General features: G+C 44.1%; 1 long non-coding RNA gene across 1 annotated transcript in view; it reads left to right on the top strand.

Annotated features, from left to right (window-relative positions):
• The window catches only part of LOC147011724 (uncharacterized), a 54,687-nt gene that overhangs the window by 479 nt on the left and 47,139 nt on the right, over positions 1-7,069 (top strand). Inside the window, exon 2 of the long non-coding RNA XR_015051659.1 lies at positions 5,076-5,127. This is a non-coding gene — a long non-coding RNA (uncharacterized LOC147011724). The remainder of the gene's footprint in view (positions 1-5,075; positions 5,128-7,069) is intronic.

Raw genomic sequence — 7,069 nt, 5'->3', positions numbered from 1 at the left:
CTTGCGCGCCTCAAACCAGAGCCGAATGCTCGCTCGCTGAAAGCGGTGACAAGTGACGTCCGACTCTTACAACAACAGCACAGAAGCCTCAACTGTGAGGACTTGCTGCAGAAACTTGAATGGGCGGAGCTAGGGAGGAGAGGGGCCAATGTGCGTGCAGGCCCCGCCCAACGATTCGCACATTCTCGAAGTTTCCAGGCCCGCCTGATAAAAGAGCAAACCTCGGAGTGTTTGCTTGTGGCTTCTTCCAAGGGTTGTTTGAGGCTCCTGTCTCTTTCCAACGGTCGTTTGGGGACACTGTTCCTTGAGGTCGTGCTGCTGGTTGTTGGCACTTTTTATCTCATGGTTTTTACCTCACGAACTGTCATAACGAGTGAGGAGCTAAAGTTGCGAAGGGGCGGGCAAAGCCAAGACGATTAGCAAGACCGAAACCAAGCTGCACTACAGACGCGTCTGGGAGGATCAAACACTGAGGCTATCCCCTCACACATCTTTTCTGCTGCATCTTTCTCAGTTTCCCTTTTCAAATACATTTGCAGCACACACCCACACGCACGTCGCTCTTCTCCGCACACCCTCGACACCTCACAGTCTCTCTTCCCACTTCACCTCAGCGTTGAATAGCGGTTGTGAATGCTGGGCCCATGTACTGTGTTAGTTGTAGGGAAGGCACTTATTAAGTTTGCTTTGTTTCTCTTTCTGATCTCATTGTTGTACAAATTGCTTCCTCCTCATTTCTCACCGTGCCATTGAATTCCTTATGTTCCCTAACCCCTTTCTTTTTCCTGCTCCTCACTTGTGTAAATAAACCTGTTTTTGTTGAATCTATTCCTGATCTGTCCATGTCCGTCTTTTCCACCATTGGTCTAGCAGTGTCGGCAGGTAGATAGCTTGGGAGGTTGAGGTTCCCGACGGTTCGGTTTGCAGCGGTGTTAAACAACTGTTTAACCAGGGAACGCGCCCTCAGCAAATGTGCTACTTACCTTACCTGGTGGTCTTGAATACAGCTGAGCTGTACCTTTGGACCTCGTGTAGTGTGTTCGCGGTACAGTGTAGTGTGCTCGCGGTACAGCTCAGCTGTATTCAAGACCACCAGGTAAGGTAAGTAGCACATTTGCTGAGGGTGCGTTCCCTGGTTAAACGGTTGTTAGACGGACGGACACTGAGACTCATCACTCGATTGGCATTCATAGTACCGTCGCAACCCACCGTGCGGTGAAGTTATCCACTCCCGGTGGCCTTAGGTCCGGGTGAGTTTGAGAGAAGCCCAGAATTTCCCCCTCTTAGTACGCTCTAGCCCCAATACCGCAACCATGTATTAGAACCACAAATAATTATACGATGGTGCCATTTGATTTATGTGATTCAGAAACTCAGTTTTGTGCACACCATCAATACACCTCAATGTGAGCTCCATTTGTGCAGCACATCAAGGCGGTACACGAGTTCTTGCCACGTTCGGCTCAGCATGTTTGCGTCCACCAGTGTGCATGCAGCTCTGATCCGAGAACAAAGATCCTGCAGGTTTGCCACCTTCGCGTTGTAGACAACATCTTTGACAAACCCCTACAGAAAAAAAAGTCAAGTGGGGTTATGTCTGGTGATCATGGGAGCCAGGCGGTTGGTCCGTCTCGGTTGATCCAGCGATCTGGAAATTTTTCATTCAGGACAGCTCGAATGACTAAGGTCCAATGAGGGGGAGCACCGTCCTGCTGAAAATGATATCGGGTTGCAGGTCTTCAATCTGGGTGAAGGTGAATCCTTCCAACATGTTCATGGAAATTGTTAAGGTTTGAACATGTTCACTTAAATTAAGGTCACTGTATCCTCCGCAAAAAAATGGACCCACCAAGTGGTCATGGAGAAGGCCACACCACACATTGACCTTTGGATTGCCACGTATGTGTTCAATGACCATGTGAGGGTTTTCAGAGTCCCAGATCCTTACATTCTGCTTATTGACCTTCCTCGATACCTGAAAGCAAGCTTCATCTATGAACATGACCTTTTTCAGCTAATCTTCATCATCCTCAATGTGACTGAGCATTTCCATGGCAAACGCCTTGCATTTTGGTCAGTCATTTGGTTTAAGTTCCTGCAGAATCTGCACTCTGTTGTCATAAAGCTTCAGTCTTTTATGCAAAATCCTGTGTACAGTGGTGGTTGGTAGTCCCAGTCATCTGGATGCGTGTCGGCTGATTTTTCTGGGACTTGGTTGAAATGATTCACGCACTCGTTCAACGTCTGCTGCATTTGTGCTTGGTCAACCGGTACTTTTCTGTTTGACAACTTCCAGTGTCCTTAAACCTCTTGTACCAATCTCTGACACTAGTCCATGATGGTGGATTCCTTCCATACCTTATACGGGAATACGCTGAACTTGCATGTCGGATCTCATCTCGATGAATCATTCGACGCACTAAGCTTTCTCCTGTGGCGTCGCCATTTTCTTTGACATTAAACCACCAGACCTGGAAAAAAGAAAACTTTATGAGTTTCTTTATCATATAAAACAAAGCGTATCATTGTATCATGTGTGATACTAAATATATTAACAACCAAAGTTGTCCAGCTCTTTTTGGAACACCTTGTGTAGAATCAGAGAATAAGCATTTCATCGAAGTTCTGATTAAATAACGATGATTGGACTCCAAAAGCAAGTTGCAAAAGGAAGGCAAGTGGTGACATGATCTATGGTTAGCAAACCTAGCGAAGCAGAGTATTAACAGACATAAGAAACCCTGACAAACCAGTTTTCTGCTTTAAGTATGCCGGTGAGTTGCCAATACCATCAGTCATGATCGCATGGACATTTTTGCTGAAATAACATGAACAACTAGTTCAGTTTCATGATTTGGCGAAATTATTTACCGCAGCTTCCCAATGATTCTATTCTCACTGGTCCACAAGCTGCCGATGTGGATGAGCATTATGCCCACCTGGTAAGCCATAGAATTGTGTTGTGAATAGTTCTGCTGTCTTGTGATCATCATTGCTTTTGCAGTAGACACCACTGTCTTCTCCAAAAATAGAGGCTCATGGAAGTGAAGTGACAGGGGGGTGGGGGGGTAAAAAGGCATCACACTCATAGTGGGGCCATAGTTGGACACAACAAGCAAGGGAATGAATAAAAGGGAAAATATGGGAGGAAAGAGTATCCTGCAGGCAATTTAGGGTTGGGTTAGGTTGGGTTAATGAGGGTAGAAAATATTGTGAGTAAGGATAGGGGATGACATGAGAAGGTGGAGCACCATATGCTTGAAGCCTACGAGAGAAGAGATTGATTGAACCATCTCTGCAGAGAGTTTCCACAAAGGGGACGGAAGAAGAACGAAAGAGCAGAAGTATGCAGTAAGCCTGAATTTTTGGAGGTGAACTAAGAGGGGGTTACGGGCAGATAACACAAATTATGGGGATGGTTGGAGGGCTTTAAGAGCAGAAAGGGCTGGAGAGGGGAGGCAGCAAAGAGCAAGAAGGGCCACCTTGTCTGCAATATGAGAGCTATGCCTTATGGGCTTTGTCCTTCGGCTGCACCATGGGAAATACCGATAATGTTGAGAGCGTTAGATTATTTGCTGCTATTAATTGCAACTGTCATTGCACCTGAGATGTTGAGGCTGACAATAAATACTGCAAGCAATCTCGAATCAACATTACCTTAGAGATGTGATTAAGCCTGAGCTGTCTCCACTTAGTGTGGCCAGCGAGGGACTTCAAGAATAGAGAACAATTGTATTTAGTGCACAATGATTTTGTAAAAATTATTTTACTAAATTTAGTGCTAATTCATAATAACCACAGGTATAAAGACTACTAAAGAGTTAAATATGTACTCACAATTCTAGGATCAACTCGTGTTTCTTTCTGTCCTTTCTTGGCATCATTCAGAAGTTTTGTTCTTCCCTAGGAAGGAAATGTATACATGTCCTTGCATTCTTCTCCAAAATGAATGCAGATCTGGAGCTCTGCTTTCACACCATTCACTTCCAGTCCAAAGCCTGGTGTTGGCTTAGCGGTTAGGGTGGCTGGTTTGGAATCATAGGGTCCTGAGTTTGAGCCCTGTCGGCTGCTAAATTAACACCAGGTGGGGTTCATTCAGCGTGTCATCCTTCCGAGGTTAGCGAAATGAATACCAGTGTACTGGTATAGGGGCACTGCATCAGTGGCATAGCCACGTCTCTTACCAATGATGCATTCAGCAGCTACAAGGCTGCACATGAGTGTGTGTACTTCCAGTCTGTTCCTCTGTTTCTCCAAGTGGTGGTCATCATTGAAAAAAAAAACATTCTGAGTGATTGCTGCCTGATATTGAGGATATGTAGGAGCTGATTATCTTCGTGTTCATGAAGTGTATGTGGGTTTTGCTGAAAACTTTCAGATACCTCTCCTCACTTGTCCGGCAGTCTTTCATTTCAGGAGAGCACATGACAGTTGCCATAATGCCGAATTATTCGTACAGACAAACATTTAACAGCGTGGAGCAACAGCCGCAACATAAATTCGTCATTAAGAAACGTGACAAACAGGATCTTTGTTGGCATTCGCAGGACCAATACAAACGAAAAATGACAAATATATTAACCAATGAAGACCAACTATCAAAAGTTTAATTGTGGGTCGAAACGTTCGGTCGCTCAAGAGGAAAATACAGTAGAGGACATAAAGGCGTCTCGTATCTTATCAAAGAGGACAGAGGAGCAGAAAACCAGTCTGTCCTCAATAAAACTGGACGAATGGCCATCCTATTCACACCACCTGCTCTTTCATTTGTTCTTCTTTACATCTGATTCGGATGGTCTATCTCAATAGGATTTTAAACTTTTTGTGGAGGGGGGTGTACGTACAGATAGCCAATCGACAGCCGTAACTTTATAATGCACTTGATAAATGTTCATATTTTCTTCCCTAAACTCAATGATGTTTTCGAGCTCAGTCTGTGCCATGGTGCCGCAATATCTGACACAAGGCGAGACTTTATGATGAGGTTTATTTTCCAAGCCACCTGGGAACTGTCCCATTGTGATGATCTTTGCTGCTCTAAATTCGTTATCCTTTCTTGTTTTCATCCTCCACAGAATCAGTCAAGTGAGTCATAACACATTGGTGTTTCTGTTTGATCGTATTCTGGTCAGTGAGCAATCTCTGCATTTTGACGTTCATAACGGTTCTCATGATGCAATGTTTGCCATTCTTTTGCGATGTGAATCGTTCTTTTCGCTGTTCTTGATTGTGATGATGGCTTGGCAAACATTTCTAGGTTCGTTTGTTTTGTCTTTGCAATCACCTTTGTATTTAAGGAAACAGTTACAAGACCCTGAAAACATATCTCTTTGCCTGCACGTGATATTTCTTGGTATAACAGTTGGCACGCGCTTGTGAAATTTGAGCTATCGTTCGCTTGGAGCTAAGCTTTATGAGAAACTAGTACATACCTATATTCAAAGTTTAGAGCCTCTCGGTGCTATGGCTCAGCTCCAAAAAAGTAACACACACAAACAAGCACTTTAAAATGTTTATAAGATTTCAACGTTTTGAATGCACAACATGTTTTGGAACATCTACATATTTTTCCCATGCAGCACTAGGTACCCCACCCATACTACGTCACGCGATAAAGAAGGGGTTATTCAGACTTCAGTAGGCCATCAAGAAAATTCATGTTTAAAGCTGTGGCAAAGGTTAACCCGAGAGTGCACCACAGCGATAATGGGCCAGATGGCCTCATTTCCTTGTTGGAGGTCATTTTATTGATTTTCAGACATACACACACACAAACATATGAATAATTGCCTTGTGGTGGGGGTGAGAGATTTGTACCCATGACCTGACCCTGAGTATATATGCAAAATGTTGGGTATATAGGCCCAGCTGTTTTTTTTTTTTTTAACTGTGATTTTTACACATACACACAATACTAGCAGCAAATTTCCTTCTCAGGGAGGAGGGATTTTTTTGTGCCGATGACCTGAACCTTACCGCCAGCACATATGCAAATTGGTCCAGCCATTTTTAGTCCCTGTTGGACTTGGTCCAAAACAGGCGCTCTATGGATTTGGTCTTGATTTTCATGTCTGTGCGTGTGTGCATCTGCAACCATATCTCAGACATGTGTGAGCCACTTTTATTCACACTTGGCACAAAGACAACACATGATGGTATACATATGCACATTATTTTGTTTAGTGATGCGATCAAAGGCCACTGGCGGCTAGTTTAGTTGTAAAAAAAATCGATGTTGAACACGTCTTCCACCATTTCTCGGACATCCATTTACCGATCTTGTTCAAACTTGGCACACAGATAAATAATCATGGCTTACATATGCATATCATTTTTTAAAAATCGAGATCAGTTCCAAGATGGCTGACTGGCGGCCATTTTGTTACTTAAGCTTGTCCCCAACCATTTCTCGGGCATGCATGGTCTGATTTTGTTCAAACGTGGCACAATCACAGTACACAATGGCATACACTTGCACCTAACTTTATTTTGTGTTCTGATCAAAGATGGCGGACTGGTAGACTGGTGGCCATTTTAGTTGTAAATAAATGTGGGTGAGCCCTTTAACTCGGTGCAGCAAAATTACTTAAACAACGGGGACGATGACATTTTATGTCTGTTTTTTTTCCTTATTTTCTATGATTCTCAAACCTACTCAAAAATACTGTTACAGTTGTGGAAATTCACAGAACACCATTCAGGTTCCCCAGAGGTCAGTTATTTCGATAAGTGTGTGTTCCAGGTTAGATTTCCCCTCCAAGGTATAACGGGAATTATTTGTGTGCCAGGCTGTGCATCTTCAGTTAGCCGTTATTCTATCTCTATCTTTTATTTTAACAACAATAACAACAATGACAATAACAACAACAACGTCAACCATGTCCGCGTGAACCCGGTGATTTCAACCCACGGTCGCATTTTACGGTGATCTCTAACACGGCCGCGTTTGACGGCAAGATCAGATCAAAATGGCAAGAGGGGCGGAGCCAGCCGGGGGTGAAGGGTCGAAGGTGAAAGAGCGAGCACCCCCCCCCCCCCCCGCCCCCCGAACCCGATAAAGAGCCGTGCT

This window comes from Eptatretus burgeri, chromosome 15 (genome assembly GCF_056783735.1).
Source record: "Eptatretus burgeri isolate ZD-2024b chromosome 15, Ebu_testis_v1, whole genome shotgun sequence".
Taxonomy (NCBI): domain Eukaryota; kingdom Metazoa; phylum Chordata; class Myxini; order Myxiniformes; family Myxinidae; genus Eptatretus; species Eptatretus burgeri.
Note: the sequence above shows the minus strand (reverse complement) of the source record. Positions and strands in the feature narration are given on the sequence as shown.